Raw genomic sequence first — 17,943 nt, 5'->3', positions numbered from 1 at the left:
AATCATTGGTGTAAAGCTCTGAAAATGTGCCTGGTTTAGATGCGTGGTCCCCTGATGATGTGGAAAATTACCAGAGCAGGTATTTCTTTAATCTCTAGATTTCATTGTTTTTTTGTTTTCAAGTCACTTTTGCATATCTTCATTTTGGCGTATTAAGGAGAAGTAAAAACTAAAGTTAGATTGTGGAGGCTCTGTCCACTTTGATACATAATCAACATTATAACATGATTCTGTAAAATGAATAGCATTTATAAAAAGACTTGAGCATCCAATTACATATAACACTCACCGGTAAACAGTAAGTTTTTACGTATTACAGCAATTGAATTGCTAGAAGTATAACATATAAAACCACCATTCCTTCAAGAGAAATTCGATTGTGAAGAATTTACCTTAGAATTAGACTTATTCTCAGACTGCATCCCATCACAATCAACTAACAAGTAGTTACTAAGTTCAAGGTAGGCACTGATGAGATTAATATATATATATATATATATATATATATATATATATATATATATATATATATATATATATATATATACAGTATATATATACATATATATATATATATATATATATATATATATATATATATATATATATATATATATATAGTGGTGTACCTCTGCATATGACTACAATCAGTTTAAAAAGAAAGCTCGTAAACCAAACAGTTTTTCCCTTAGGAAATAAAGAAAAATTACTCAATGTATTCCACACGTTCATAGATACACATACACTCATTTGTAATGGTTTCAATGCTATATAAAAAACAAATTATACCCTTTAAAAATTGAATACAAATTAATAATGCACAGAAAACAGAAATATTGACAAACTAGCTCGCATTATATCTTTGTCTGGATACGAGAGGGAAGGTAGAGGAGAAGAATGACCCTCCATGATAACTTCAGGTAAAATATCGGGAGTTCTCTCTCTCAAGCAGCGTTCACTACCATATCACTTAATATATGCTTTTTGGACACTCGTGCATATTTTTTTTCACTAAGATTTGACAAGGAACCTATCTGGAGATGATTGCTTAGTAATTTTATTTTAAAATATCATGTTTGTGCGACACCACATTGTTCGAGTTATTAAATAGATTTAGTACTCTCCCAGACGAAACTGTATGTCTTATAAAATTCTGTAGGCTTTCTGTCATTCTTACCATCTCCTCCTCCTCATTTGAAGTTTTTGTATTTTCTTCATATTGCCCCTTATTCAGCTCCAATACCATTGCTTTTTTATAAATAGTGTTTTTGGTAACTATACCTTCTCACCTTCTAACAGCCTCTCATCAATCCAGATAGACAGATACTCTCAGTGTTATGTTGCAGTTGATCCGTCAAGTTCGGCATCTGTTCTGCTTTGCCTAATGCTTCAATATCTTCTTTATTGTTCAGAACTGTAACTGTGCCAATCCTGGATATTACAGTATGGATGTGAAGGTTTACAGGTTGGCCACGCTATATTTGTTCTTCGTACCACCCATTGTCACGATGCAGTCAACTTTAAGAGCAACACAAAAGGTCTTTATGATGAACAATACAGATCATGACTCGACATAGAACATGACCTTACATCTGTACAAGGAAACAGTTCCAAAGATGCTCGTGAGAAATTATTCTTCTAGTAGTTCTGCTGGGACAGTGAAAGTTAAGCTCTAACTTTAGCTCTGACACACTAAAACAAAATGCCTTTATAAATTATATCTCCATAAATTTCTTAGTACTTTAGATATCAGGAGAGTAATTTTACTCGAAAAAGGATTTATAGATGAGACCATATCTATGATTTCTTTAGCTTGGAAACCAAGTTTTCATTTAATGAGGCCCATAATAATGTTGGTTGTAGTATTCACAACTCATATTCTTCTTCTTCCCCGTCATTATTCCTAAATTAAGGTCGATTGCCTGATGCGCCCTCTCCAATGCCTTGTATCAAAGACACCCTCTTCCACCAAACCTCTTCTCTCGCTATCATCGTTCACCTTATCTCACCATCTAATTTTCAAGACAAGATTTATATTGTTCAAGTCACTAGAGGATAAATGTCTTTTACATTTTACAAAAGAATATGTTAATTTGGATAAAAATGAGAAAATTAGTGTGAGAAATTCCTTAATGATAATTGAAGTTTAAAGTATATAAATTATAGCAATCTTGATTTATTGCATTATCAGCTAGTCTTTATGTTATGTAAATATTGATATGACTAATGTTGGTATATGCTAATGATGAATTATAAACCACATCAGGAAAACCAATATCAAAATATAAATTATATGTTTATATAAATATGTATTTAAAAAATTAACTTGTAAACTGTATATTTTGTTAATAAAAGTAAAAAAAAAAAATATCTGCCTCCCTCCTCCTAAGTCCTCCTCACTCCCCCCCCCCCCCCACCATCCATTCTCAACTCGCACCCACACCATCTCAGTCATGACACCATTATCATGTCTGCAATCTTTACTAGACCTGCCACTCTTCTCATTTCATCATTTTCCAATCTTTCAAGCAGTGAATACCCATAATACTCCTGTTCTCTCAAGCTTTACTTCCTCATTTCGTCTTAAAGCCCATAAAATTATTTTACTTTGTCTCTTAAGATTCGGGAATATTGTAATATTCATAAATCTTAAGAGACTAAGTAATATAATTTCTTTGGAGGACTTACATTGCTAATATTAAAACTTGAAATATTAGAATCTGAGGAATATTCAATGATGGTTACCAGACGACTGTACTCCTTTTTATCATATCGTTAATATATATATATATATATATATATATATATATATATATATATATATATATATATATATATATATATATATATATATACATATATATATATATATATATATATATATATATATATAATTTAATCTACACTTAAAAACACTAGATTTATGATTTAATGACTTAATATATTATTTTTAAATCTTTACAGTAACGAAATTCCTCCGCATCGGCTTGGCGGACAAGAACGACCACCCTCCGTTCTTTGAGCAATCGCTCTATGAAGTAGAGCTTTTGGAGGACCAGGCCGTGAACCAGACTCTACTCACCTTAACAGCCAGCGACCTTGATGAAGGTGAGACTCAAAAACTTATGGTTCCAAAGCAACTGTGGTTAATGATAAATTTGTTCTATTATATGTTCTATTTTCATTGAATTTTATTTAATTCCTAAATTTCATATCATAAACGTCATATTACAAGAAATGCATTAAAACGCAAAAAAAAAAAAAAAAAAAAAAAAATCTATCTTAAAAATATTTACTATTCTTAATGTATCTTTTTTATCAAATGGCTTTTAGAGAATTTTTTTAATCATGTTGAAATTCTATTTGGATCTGTTCATCTTTTTGTATATTCATATTCATCAAAGATGGATCAGTAACAAGTTTCCATTAATATATCATACTGGAATACTTTATTATTTTAGAAGGATAGTTATCAGCTTGACTGCTTCTTTTCAAGTTTTCCATTACTTTCAATCAAAAAGTCATACATAGCTAGGTTTTTCTTTTGTTTACATGTGGTCATACTCTCTCAAAGTCTTTGCTTACGAGTAATTTTCTTAGCTAAGGTAGTCATAGTTTACATGAACTTCGACTCCACTACAGCCTCTTGGATGACGGCAATCATCCTTCAAAAGGCAGACGATGAAATGTTGCCCTTCCTTCAACCCTTGTAAGTTATCCCTTACATCTGGAGCAAACTTCATGGCTGCCTTATTAATGGCTCTGGCGGTAAGCTCCCCTCTCGAGAAGTCCGAGGAAAAGACAATGAAGTAGTCACGACTGGGGATCTTCGGATGCAGCGTGCATCTGGGCTTCAACCTATCCCTTCTCAAAAGTAACATGATGTACTCGGTTATCACATTTCCTTGATCCCTAGAGGAACGAGAAGGACGTTCCCTGTACTTCCACCCTGTAGCTAGAAAGTGTTTATTTCTCTCACAACCCTCTTTGACAAACCCTTGTGCACGGGAGGAGGACAATTGGAGGTCGTCTGAAAGCATGTTCCCGACAAGGAAGACTGGAAGGAACAATCATCTGTGACCATGATTACCCCTTCCCAGTCTGGTTAAGTCAATGACTGCCGTCGCTACTCTTAACACTTGATTCTGAGCTAGCAGTGGAGTATGTCTTTATTCCGAAACTGACCTGCATTGGGGCAGACTCATACCCGAAAACCATAGGGCCAGCTCAGCCTGAGTCCTTCCTTCACCAAGAAGTGGAATGGGGAGACCTAGAGCAGGACCGAGTGATCTGGAAAGAGTGGTTGAAGTGTGTAGTTGAGAGGCTACATTCTCAAGACCTATTGCTAAGGTGTTAATTCTAGAGTTGATAGACCCCAACAGAGACAAACAACTTCCTCCCGCAGCGGAACACACTCTTTGAGGGTCACTGACCCTGTTACACTAGGTCCCGCCGTGGCATTATGATCAGTGTGATTCTAGGAAGGATACCTGAGTTGTACCTTACCTTGTTTGACTTCTGACAATGTGTGTCACATCATAATCGCCAGTTCATCAGTCCAAAAGGACCTGCTGTCTAGACATCCTCTATGGATGATTCGTTGATGAAGCCACAGGAGTAGTGGTCCTCTCCCAATTATCTGGTCATGTTTCAGACACTTGATATTATAAGAGAGGTCTTGTTGTACCTAGCAATCTAGACCCTCCAAAGTGTCACCATTGAAGGGGTTCGATTGGTAGCACAAGGTGTCCTACATTCAATAATCTAGAGTTTTAGTGCCTTCAAGATTCCATTTTCGTCAATGGGGTTCAATTATTGATGCGTGAGGACATGGACTGAACAATCTCTCGGCCTCAAGCTGTTGAAAGGGTTTTATCGTTAGTGTATGTTGAAGGTATGAAGTAATACTTCCCCACCCTAGCCAAGTTCAGGGTAGAAGGGGAAATGGCGATCACAGTAGTTGAGTAATGATTACCCTCGCCACAACAATGCGTCCAAAGGAACGAACATTATCATATACTAAATACATCTTTTAAGTATAATTAGAGAAAAAAGAAGAGTTGGACCTCCATGTCACAGTCTTAAAGAATGGAATCCATTGACGTGTTGGTCCATAAACGTACAGAAGTAGTCATATCCCTAGTACTGTAGGGTCCTGATGATCTTCCTTGAGCTGATGAGGTGGGTGATGCTCCCGACGCCCACCCAATGACCTGTCTAAGAGGGGGTAATTTCTAAACCTGGTGACCTGAATTACATGTAATCAAATAAGAACACCACAAGACGTCTTTTTTTAACCCTCATATGAAATTATCTCTGATTTTCTACGGTCCTTGAGATCTTAACTAATTTCTAACAAGCCAGGATTACATGATTCACTTAGCAGATGGCTTCAACCGTGTTCTTAATACATTATTTAAATATTTACCATCATCATGTAGCTAGACAAATTCTAAAACTACAATATTTTCATCTCACATCGGTCACACCGAACCCTGTTTCCCCCAGATTTACAAACATTTTGCCAAATTTCACGTTAAGTAAACATGTAATGGCGAGAGATTTGGAGTCAATCGCATTCTTTGCCTTGTGACACCTAAGTAAGCGTGTCCAAATTCTATGTAGCTACCATTATTGTATGATTACAGTTATTCTTAGCAACCAGATACAAAAATGGCCAAGTAACTTTTAAAATCAATCGTATTATCAGTTTCATTCTCATTCATATTGATACAAATAGTTTACGCCACATGTTTTAGTGTAGATCCTTATTATTTCCTTTATCATTTAATGCAAGTAAGTAAATATCAAGGACATTTGTCTTCATAAAATAGAACAGAATAATTTGTATATTTTTGTATTACACATTCAACATATTTATAGTCATGAAAGGACAAGTAAATAAAAACAACAACAAAATTATTTACACATTTTTTTTATTACACACTCAGCATATTTATATTCATAAAATAATAAGTAAAAAAAAAGCAATGCATTATATTGGAAGCACTTATCTATATTGGCAATGATTCCATTTGATGTACTTTTTTTTTTTTTGTCTTATCTTACTTTTATTTCAGTATCACGAATGCATTATGAAATCATTGAAGGAAACGAGGACAAAACCTTTGCAATCGGGAAAATAACAGGAGAGTTAATTCTAACGCAACCCCTCGACTATGAAAGAAGAAGAAAAGTAAGTATTTCGTTTCTAAAAAGTTAATTTCTTGTCGCACACGTTAACATAGATACAGATACATATACGCACACAAGCTCATCTTCATACATGCAAATAGGGTTTGGTACTTGGTACATGTCATCTAAAAGGAGTTGCTTAATTTGATTAAATCAAAAGGGAATAAAGTAGAAATGTAATCAAGTGAATAAAGAAAAAAATGGCATTAACTGAATAACTAAACTCTCGAAAGTAGACCGAAATAGAAGGTATATATGATAGAATTATATATATATATATATATATATATATATATATATATGTATATATATACATATATATATATATATATATATATATATATATATATATATATATATATACAGTATATATATACAATCTAATGGTATATTCTGCTATAGCTTTTATTGGACATTTATTGAAATGTATTAATCCTGCTATTTTTGATATTTTGGATATATTATCATTAAGTTTACATAAAAATCCAAAGCAAAATATGAATCTGTTTTATTTATAAGGCAAAATTTATTTATCAAAAACAATTTCCGCTGCATCAAAGAAAGATGTCGATTTTAGATTCATAATCATATATAAAAGTTGATTGTGACGTGAGCATAATCCCCTCTAAATCAACCAGTTTATAAAGAGACCCTTCCAGTAATCAATAATCTGGAAACGATAACAGCATCGCGTGACGTGAATCCAGTTTTCATATCTGTGGAATCTCCCAAATGTAGATGTTCTGGAATTTCATCATAGATATCAGAGAAGAAGGGACTCCAGTTGCAGGATATAAAACTTCGAAGTCGAAGCTCCTAATATCAGTGATCATCGTCTTATGCTCGCCATCATCATCAGTATTTCTGAACCGTATTCTAATAGTAGGAATCATCGTTATTCACTCTGTTTGCTGATCCTGTAGATAAGAACCTGGAAGACGCAGATTCAGAGTGACCTGGAATCATGGAGTCTTATGTGGTCCACCAATGCAATGAAACACTTACGTTTTTCTTGATTTGCATGTATGGAGGAGTAATTTTATTGCGAACTGCTATTCATTTTCTACATGAGCTGTATTTACTCATCCACTTCTCAGATGTGAATAAGGAAAAATTATTTCGTGCAATATTAAGAAAATTACGCGTTCAAGGATTCTTGCGGTACATGAAAATGTTCGTTCATAAGTTTGTTACTTTGGCTCTTCAGAGGAAAACTTAAGTTAGGTGAAATCACGAGAAAACTTCACTTGTTTAACTTGCATGAGTAAAACTTGTGTTATTGGCAGTAATTTTAATGTAACTCATTCATAAATCAAAAGCGTGCCATTAATAATGTTTGCCCCCCTAAATTCTTGCGTAATATAAAAAGGACTGCTGAATAGTAATTGGATTTCACGGTGCATAATGAAAATGTTGACAAATAAATTCATTTATTTTGGAGGTAGTTATACCATGAACGTTAGTTATGAATTTTGCTCAATGTTTTGGGGGGACTAATGAAATTGTATTTCTCTGGGATTTTTGAGAGAGGAAAACAACGTCAATGACTTTCAATCCTTCATGAGCATCAGAAATCCCACAAAGATTGTTTATTATATATTAGACAACACCAAAGGAAATGTTAAGCTATTGGGAAAAAACATTGCTCTACTCACCATCCATTTATTTATAGTACAGCAATTAAGACTTCATATTTATTAAAAACAACATGAAACAATTTATCCTACTCAAAAGTGTATAGTTGAGGATTTTGCGAACGATGTATTTCGAACAATTATGGTATAGTAATTAACACCTTATTTATATTAGAAAAGAACATGAAACAATTTATTCTATCAAAAAGTGCATATTTAAGTATTTTTTTTTTTTTCAAATGAAATCTTTCTTTCAACAGTATGACCTTGGCCTTCTCGTGTCAGACGGGAAACATGAAAGTGACACCCGCCTGATCATTCACGTTCTGGACGTGAACGACAACCCTCCTCTCTTCGACCGACATTTATACGAGACTCGTATCACGGAAGAAGACAAGGAAGGTTTGCCCAAGCACATTTTAACGGTAAGGACATGTGGTAAGAAAGATAATTTGCATGCATATTCTCTGGTCCCAAATTGTAGTATGCAGAAATCGTAGTCAATTGACAAGTAAGGTATTTGAGTGAAGTGAAGTTAGGAGCTTTTGTATTCGTTGGGACATGAAAAAAAACACATTTTACAAGTGAAACAGACAAAAGAACATCACCTAACCTAAGGTTCCCCACCTAACCTAACCTAGGAGTCACCTTACCTACTTACAGTGTCTACGCCCCACTGCGACCCGCCCACTTCCCCGAGACTCTCATGTTCTTAACAACCTCTTTCACCCCATGAAGCTGAATTATCTTCTCAGAAGGCAATTTTTGATGAATTAAGCTAATTGAAGTTCAAAGACTTTCTTTTCGGTAAAGTTAACTGAAGTCTGGTAATTTATGGGTTTCTTGAATGATGACTTGGAAATTTTGACTTACTCCTTCTGTTGGCCACTCCCCATGTACAGCAGTCGATCTGCAAACATTGACAAAAGTCAACGATGTATTAGAAATTTTATAAAATTATCCCGCATTTTAAAATATTAGTATGAAATGCCATTAAAGGGCTACATCTTGTTTAGTCCTTGGAAATAAAACTACATTTTAGTTTAATGAGAATATCAAGAGCATCTTTGTGATACTGTTAATACTAAATATGACTGAAAGGGAAGTAAGAAAATGATTATGATCTGAAGTTGAAGTAAAATTTCCAATTTTGAGTCACGTTTAACTTTTATCTTTTGCTTGGATTTTCTTCGTAAGTTTTAGTATATCTCAATTGATCATACATTTGATTTTTCAACGCCTTTCTGATCTCCTCACTTATTTCATAATAACAAAATTACTGGATAGATCTTTCATTACGGGGCTAAATGCCATCGCTTATCCATCCACATATGGAAACCTCCTGAATCTGGAATCCATAGTAAATGTAAAATGAAAGTGTTTATATTAAAAATAATAAATTACTTATATTAAATCTAAATAGAATTTTAGTTAAAATTATATTACATCTATAACCTTTATCTACTTATCTTTAATATTAATTGAAGGACGTATGATGTTGATAAATGCTTAAGGTTGGAAAAACTATTAAACGCAAAATCCTTTTAGGCCTGATATTTTCCGTCTCTCTCTCTCTCTCTCTCTCTCTCTCTCTCTCTCTCTCTCTCTCTCTCTCTCTCTCTCTCTCTCTCCTAGTTTGAATCTCGAGCCATTATATTACTAAACATTCTTCAATCGACTGCTCATGTCATAGTATCACATTTTACATGTTTTTTCCTTGTTTACGTCTTTTTTTATTCATCTCATTATTCGCATTATCCTTTTTTTACTGTTATAGTAAATCATCTTTCAGGTGACAGTAACGGATGGAGATTACGATCGGCCACAGAACGTTATTTTCTCTCTTTCTGGTCAGGGGATAGATGTAGAAAATCCAGAAAATTCTCATTTCCATATCGTACCATCTACAGGAGAAGTTTATGTCAGAAAGGTTAGTTATTTATAATCTCTTGATATATATATATATATATGTATATATATATATATATATATATATATATATATATATATATATATATATATATGGTTGTGTGTGTGAGTGTGTGTGTGCGTGTTTGTATGTGAGTTATTAAAATCAACACAATATATCGTTTAATAGAAATAAATCTATTTTCCATACTAAGATGGAACCCTTGACTTTCATCTGTGAGGTAGAAATTTATTGCTATATAAATAAAGATGTATACTAAGATATATATATATATATATATATATATATATATATATATATATATATATAGATAGATAGATAGATAGATAGATATAGATATGACAAGTGATTTTCTAACAACTTCAGTGAAATTGTATGGATTGATTCTTTGGAAATTTGAAAGTTCAGTTATTAGTATGGCTTTGTATATTTATAAATCTTATGGGAATCAGTATTGTTTCTATATGCAGGTAAATACTTGTAGTTGTGGTCATCTTATATAGATATAACAAAATAAATCAAATATGAAAAGGCTTGAAGAAATCTTGCTGAATTCAAGAATATACACCAATCAACATATTTCTTTGATTGTTGTTTCCTTACAAGAAATCAGTGACCTAAGCTAATGAAAGCTCAAATGAACTTGAGACTTCCTGATAAAAAAAAGAAAATCCTGTCCTTATTAAAACCTTCATTTCAGCCTTTGGACAGAGACTACCCTGGAGGCAGGCCCAGCTGGGGTCTGACTGTTTTCGCCCAAGACGAAGGAGGCACAGAGCTGGTGGGCTATAGCGAAATAGTTGTCAACCTGAAGGATATTAACGACAACCCACCAGTTTTCTTAGAGGTAAGTGAAGACAATTAATTAATATTTTTTTTTACACTGTAGACCTTTTATGAGCGTTATTATCTTTTTCACATTTATATTTCATTCTAATACTGTATGAGTCGTTTTTCAGATGTATAGGAATTCTCAGTAGGGAATTTATTTTGAAATTAGTGGTCTCTTAATTTTTTTATAAATTAATGAATATTCCTGTCATCCAATTATAGCACCATATGAAATGTTGTCCAATGCAATACAACCTCTTGCTCCAAACTTTCCCTTCTAGACTGATTTCTTTAGAGAAATTCGAAATAAATAGGTGTCTAAGTTATGTTATGAATGAACGAATATTTCTGTTAGCCAATTATAAAACTATGAAAAATATTATCCAGATATATAATTACATTAATCACCATACTAACCTTTTGCACAAATTTTCCCTTCTAGACTGACTTCTTCAGATAAACGAGTTAATATTCATGTTAGCTAATTATAACACTAAAAAAATTATTCAGATATATAATTGCATTAAACAACATACAAATATCTTGCTCTAAACTTTCCCATCTAGCCCCTATTACTTCTTCAGAGAAATTCGACGTAAATAGATTTCTTAGTACTGTTATTAATGAATGAATATTCCTGTTAATCAAACACAACACTCTGAAAAATATTTTCCAGACATCTTTCATTAATCAAAATACCAATCTCTTGCTGAACACTTTCCCTTTTAGACTGACTTCCTCGGAGATATTCGACATAAATAGATCTCTTAGTTTTGTTATCAACGAATAAATATTAATGTTAGCCAATTATAACACTGTGAAAAATATCATATACATGTATAATTGCATTAATCAACATACGAATCTGTTGCTCAAAACTTTCCCTTCTAGACTGACTTCTTCAGAGAAATTCGACATAGAAAGGTCTCTTAGGTTTGTTATCAACGAATGAATATTTATGTTAGCCAATTATAACACCCAAAAATATTATCAAGATGAATAATTGCATTAATCAACATACCAACATCATGCTCAAAACTTTCCCTTCTTCAGAGAAATTCGACATAAATAAGTGTCTTTAGCTTTGAACATTTCTGGTAACTAAACATAACACTGAAAGATATTTTCCAGACATCTTTCCTTAATCAAAATACCAACCTCTAGCTTAAATCTTTCCTTTCTAAACTGAATTGTTTTTAGAAAATTCGACATAAATATGTCTCTTATTTTTATTATAAATGAATGATTATTCCTGATAGCCAATTATAACAATGAAAAAATATTTTCCAGACATCTTTCATTAAGAAAGGAATTTTTTTATGGTGATGATTTTATGTTGGTAGTAGACCAAAATGAAGTATTTTCTGCAAATATGGTGTTTTTAAAACCAATAGATAATTCTCGTTCTTAATGGGTTAATCAGAATACCAACCTCTTTCTCAACACTTTCCCTTCTAGTTTGATTGCCCAACCTATCTTACTTCTTCAGGAGCTGTATTTTGGAAACATCACCGAAAACGGAAGCTACGGTCAGGAGGTCATCGCTATAAGTGCCGACGACTACGACGACCCGGACGAGGGCACGAATGCCCAGCTGTCTTATTCCATAGAGAAAAACGTCATCCACGAGGTCACGGCCAAACCCATCTTTATGATAGAACCGGAGACTGGCGTGGTCAGGACAGCCGTCTGTTGCCTCGATAGAGAGAAGACACAGAGTTATACTATTCAAGTTGTGGCTATGGATGGAGGGGGCCTGAAAGGTATTAATGTTTTTTTTTTTATTGTTGTTAGTAGTAGTAATGGTAGTAGTAGTAATTGAATTATTATTATTATTATTATTATTATAGAAAACCTTATATATAGTTCATATAATTTTCTTTCATCATTATTGCATTATGCACAAATGCTAGCAAAATACAGTAATGATGAAAGAAAAAGCATAAGAACCATAGAAAAGAGTTTCCTATGAAATTAAAGCCTGTGAGGCAGCAAATGGCCTTCAATAGTATCTCTTTTAAAGAGGGTCTTCTCCCTACTCATTATTATTATTATCATTATTATTATTATTATCATTATTATTATTATTATTATTATTATTATTATTATTATTATTATCATTATTATTATTATTAGTAGTAGTAGTAGTAGTAGTACTTTAACGAAAACATCAGTCATTGTAATGCAGTGTATTATCTGAATTAAGACAAATGTTTTGATGTTCACTTTACTTACTCCTTCATGGACAAAAAATTATAAACAAATGTACTCTATTTTTCACTGTCACCTTCCGCATTTACATTTATTTGATATTTATAAAAGCATTAAGTGAAATTCTGTATACTGTATACGAAAAGCTTGGGATAAAGTGTATCCATTAATGAAATAAATTCTCTCTCTCTCTCTCTCTCTCTCTCTCTCTCTCTCTCTCTCTCTCTCTCTCTCTCTCTCTCTCTCTCTCTCTCTCTCTCTCTCTCTCTCTCTCTCTCTCTCTCTCTCTCTCTCTCTCTCTCTATATATATATATATATCTATATACATATATGTTTGTGTGTAAAATATATATATATGTGTGTGTATGTATATGTATATACTTATATTCTGTTCTTATATAAACATATATATATATATATATATATATATATATATATATATATATAGATAGATAGATAGATAGATAGTTAGATAGATAGATATTGATATTGATATAGATATAGATATATATATGCAATTAAGCTGAAATACAAAATCTTGCATACCATATCAATAATGATATGTACAGAGATAATTAATCATTCATTAATGTAAGCAAAGTCATTCACTTCCCAGATCAGATCGATTTTCAATCAAAATTACATTAATCAATATCAAGCTCCTTTTTATGTATAATCCTCACAGGAACAGGCACAGTGAGTATCCAGGTGCAAGACATCAACGATAGGCCTCCAAGGTTTACAAAGGAAGAATGGGTGATAGAAGCAGAGGAGACCGATGGCTTAAACCTACCTGCAGAGCCAATTCTTACTGTTACTGTCCATGATGAGGATGAAAGTAATACATTTGCCTATAGAGTAGTCGATTCTTCAGGGTACGGGGCCGATAAATTTGAGATGTTGACGAATGACGATGGTACGGGGTCACTGGTTGTGGTGAAGCCTCTGGACTTCGAGAACCCGCGACACGCACAGGGCTTCAGGTTCCAAATCCAAGTTAGTGATACTGGAGACGACGAATATCCTGAAAGTTATCACACTGCAAAATCTTGGGTGAAGGTGAGATTGAAAGACATCAACGACAACAATCCGTACTTTATCAGACATGCATCTGAAGTGAAAGTACTAGAAAACGTTCACGTCGGTAAGAATGTAGTACAAATCAAAGCAGGAGACATTGATGCAGGCGGAAGAAGTAAGATTTCTTATTCTATAGAAAGTTCCACAGATAAGCACAGGCATTTCCATGTCGATGAATTTGGTTTAGTTACTGTCCAGAGGGCTTTAGATAGGGAAACTATCCCCAAACATGTGGTCCATGTCTTGGCTGTAGATGATGGTTTCCCAGCAAGGACATCAACTACTACGCTAACAGTCTCTGTGTTAGACGTCAACGATAATGCTCCAAGAATATCTAATACATACCAGCCAGTTTTACCAGAGAATGTCCCTCCAAGGAAATTTGCGGAAATTCTAGCAACAGATGCTGATGATTCATTGAAAAACAATGGTCCCCCTTTTCATTTTAGCCTTAGCTCTGAAGCCTCAAATGAAATTAAGTCTTCATTTAAAGTCGAAAGCATCTCAGATGGAGAAGATGGCAAAGGTATTGCTGCACTATCTTCCCTCAGAGAATTTGATCGGGAAGCTCAAAAGGAATACTATGTGCCAATTGTTATTGAAGACTCAGGTGAGCCACCAATGATTGGGACCTCCACAGTTACTGTTATTATAGGTGATGATAATGATAACACCATGGAGAGTGGAACAAAAGACGTTCTTTTTTACAGTTACAAAGGCAGAGCATACGACACTCAAATAGGTAATGTTTACGTGTGGGATCCTGATGACTGGGATGTGGAAGATAAGAAGTTTACATGGGTTAGTCATCCTCATCCTAATTTCCGTCTTAATGAGGAAAGTGGAATGCTAACCTTGAAATACGCAGCAAGTGAAACATCCTATCATCTGAAATTTCATGTACATGACAACAGGCATCTTCAGTCAAATATAGAAGCAAAAGTTGTGATAAAAGTAAAGCATGTGAATGACGCAGCCATAAAAAATGCTGGATCTATTCGCATTGAAGGTATTGGGGAGTTGGAATTTATTAGCGAGTGGAATTACAGAACAAGAGAATATGTGAAAAGTGTTGCAGATAAATTTAAGGAAAATATAGCTGAAATACTAGGAGTTAGTGTGAATGATGTCGATCTATTCAGTATACAGTTAAAACAAAGCAAGCCACCAGTAACTGATGTATTTTTTTCAGTGTTCGACTCAGAGTATCTAAATTCAGTTGAAATAAATGGACTACTCTTGATGCATAAAAGGGAAATAGAGAAGAGACTAGGTCTGAACATCATCATGGTTGGTATTGACGAGTGTTTTCATGAGAATCTCCAGTGTGATGGATCATGCACCAGTAAACTTGAAGTGCTTAAGCCTCACCATCTGATCGATGCTAATAGTACATCTTTCGTTGGTTTGCAAACAAAGGTATACCCCGAGTGTGTCTGTGGTGCTAGAGACTTTTCTAAAAAAGAATCATGCCGTCCAAATCCTTGTTATAATAATGGCGAATGTATAGAGGAAGCATCTAGTGTATATTGTCTTTGTCCTGATGGATATGATGGACCAAAGTGCCAGTTATTAACTAGGACTTTCAGTGGTAATGGATTTGCCTGGTTATCTCCTCTGCAAACTTGTGAAAGTTCGCATTTAAGTGTTGAATTCCTGACGACTGATTCCGAAGGCCTGATATTCTACAATGGCCCACTATTATCACCCGAAAAAAAACAAAAATTTCATTACAGATTTCATAGCGCTGGAAATAGTCGACGGAAAGCTTAGGCTTCTGATAAACTTTGGATCTGGAACTCTACTTCTAAGAGTTAATAACTCTGAACCTCTCAATGATGGAAGGTGGCACAGAGCAGACATTTTCTGGGATAAAGAGGTAAACTAAGGTTAATATGAAATTAGCTGATACATAATGTAATGGTAATTATAGTATAAGGGGCATTATTACTAATACACTTAATCATCTCCTACTTGCTCCAGTATTTTGATAATGATATATCTTAATGTTAGTAACTATCTTCCAATCCTATGTTTTGACTCTGTTCTGTCCTTTCTCATCCCTTTTAATTTAGATGTTCATATACCTACACCATGGTAGTTTCCTCCATTGGGTAATTGAAATCACCTTTACTCCCCCATAGTTATTCTGTCATTAATCATTGGCATAATTTTCTTTATTTTCTTTCAACACCATATTACACAGAACACCTGTGTATGACCTCAAGTAAGTAAAGAAAAAAAAATGCCTAGGGGATTAATTTACTAAATATTGATAGATTAATTTCATCTTAACTTGTGCTTTTTGTTTTGTAAGATGCTTCTGGAAACGAGTAGTAAACAACTTTGTAATATAATAAAATATCTGTCAGTCTCTGGTATGTAATACGAGGTTATCACCAAAAGAATTCATGAAACATATTTCTATGATTTGAATACTCTTTATATTTGCAACTATAATAGTTTTTTTTTCTGCATCAGTTGTATTATGGGGAATGATAAACATAGCACTCATTATAGAACTAATTTATACAAAAACCAATTTTCAGGAAGCAAGATTAGACCTTGACTACTGCATGGAAGCAAGGCTTTCAGAGACAGAAAGTGACGTAGAAGAGATTACCGACTTTTCTGCATGTCAGTCTCGCGGCACAGTTCCTCCGTTTAATGGGTATCTCAACATAAATACCCCATTACAAGTTGGTGGTATAGCTCACACAACGTTTTTCAAAACAATATTCAGAAATAACGATGTTCCTGTTGGAAAGTCATTTCAAGGCTGCATCAAAAACTTCCAAATGAATAGTCAGTTTTATGATTTTGCTCAGCCTGGTCTTCAGAGAAACAGTGAAGCAGGTTGCTCTCAATTTGAGAGATTGTGTAACAATAATGCTTCAGTCGTAGGCTGTGGAACAAACGGAATTTGTGATGGCTCTATTCATGATCCTGTGTGTGTATGCCAATCTGGGTGGGACAGGAATTTATTGTGATGAACCCACCATTCCTTCTTACTTTGATGAGCATTCATATATCAAATATTCTTTATCGTTTAAGCCTAACCCCTTCCATACAAGTTTCCAGCTAAGATTTCGAACGTGGGAGGAGAATGGGGAGCTTTTCCGTGTATCGGACCTTCTTGAACAAGGAGTATGGGATTCTTGAGATCCAAGATAGCCACCTACAATTCCGCTATAATCTTAACAGCGTCAGTTTGAATGAAGAAATCTTGTGCCTTTCCTCAATACTAGTGAACAATGGAGAGTGGCATGAAGTGAAGATGGTGCGGTATGGGTCAGTGGTTGTTCTGTCTTTAGATGGCGGAGAAGGAAGAAAATACAACGAAACTTCCAAATTTTCTAGTCACTTATTCATGGATATTGATAAACAAGAGGGAGTGTATGCTGGTGGCAGAGCCGAGTACTCAAATGTCAACATCTTTACGGTGCATAACGATTATAAATTTGGTAACTCATGCTAGATTTATTTTCTGACCATCCCTTGCTTCAGTCACATATCAAGTGTAGTCTAAGTGAGCAAAATTGGAAAATTAGCAAAATCAGAATAAAGTTAGATGTATACATTGTGTTTTATATAAAATTTGCTTCTTATAACGGTAGAAGATCAAGAACTAATAAAACTGTTTATTTACAATGTCTAGGTTGTCTGGACGATCTTCGAATGGAAGGGAAAATATTACCATTACCTCCAGGCTTAAGTGGTACTCAGTGGGCGCAGGCAACTGTAATTCACAACATCAGTTCAGAATGTACTTCACCGAGCCAGTGCCTTAACATTACTTGCATTGCACCCTTGATTTGCAAGGATCTCTGGATGAAGCATGAATGTGGGTATGTTATTCTGTCTTCTTTTTTCCATTTGTCTTCGTGCACATGAACGTGGTATTTGATTATTTTGAATATTTTATCAATATTGCTTGATTAGAATGACTTTGAATGATAAGTTGGACCTGTGCTGTATTATATGTAGCATCATATTACCCTTTCACTGTCAGTGGTGAATTCAACGAAACTATTGATGTAGTAAAATCTTTTAAGACCGCA

The 17,943-nt window shown here is 34.0% G+C and overlaps 1 pseudogene; it reads left to right on the top strand.

The window, feature by feature from the left end:
• The window catches only part of LOC137641624 (neural-cadherin-like), a 306,321-nt pseudogene that overhangs the window by 281,618 nt on the left and 6,760 nt on the right, over nucleotides 1-17,943 (top strand).

Source organism: Palaemon carinicauda, chromosome 5, assembly GCF_036898095.1.
Source record: "Palaemon carinicauda isolate YSFRI2023 chromosome 5, ASM3689809v2, whole genome shotgun sequence".
NCBI classification, from domain to species: domain Eukaryota; kingdom Metazoa; phylum Arthropoda; class Malacostraca; order Decapoda; family Palaemonidae; genus Palaemon; species Palaemon carinicauda.
Note: the sequence above shows the minus strand (reverse complement) of the source record. Positions and strands in the feature narration are given on the sequence as shown.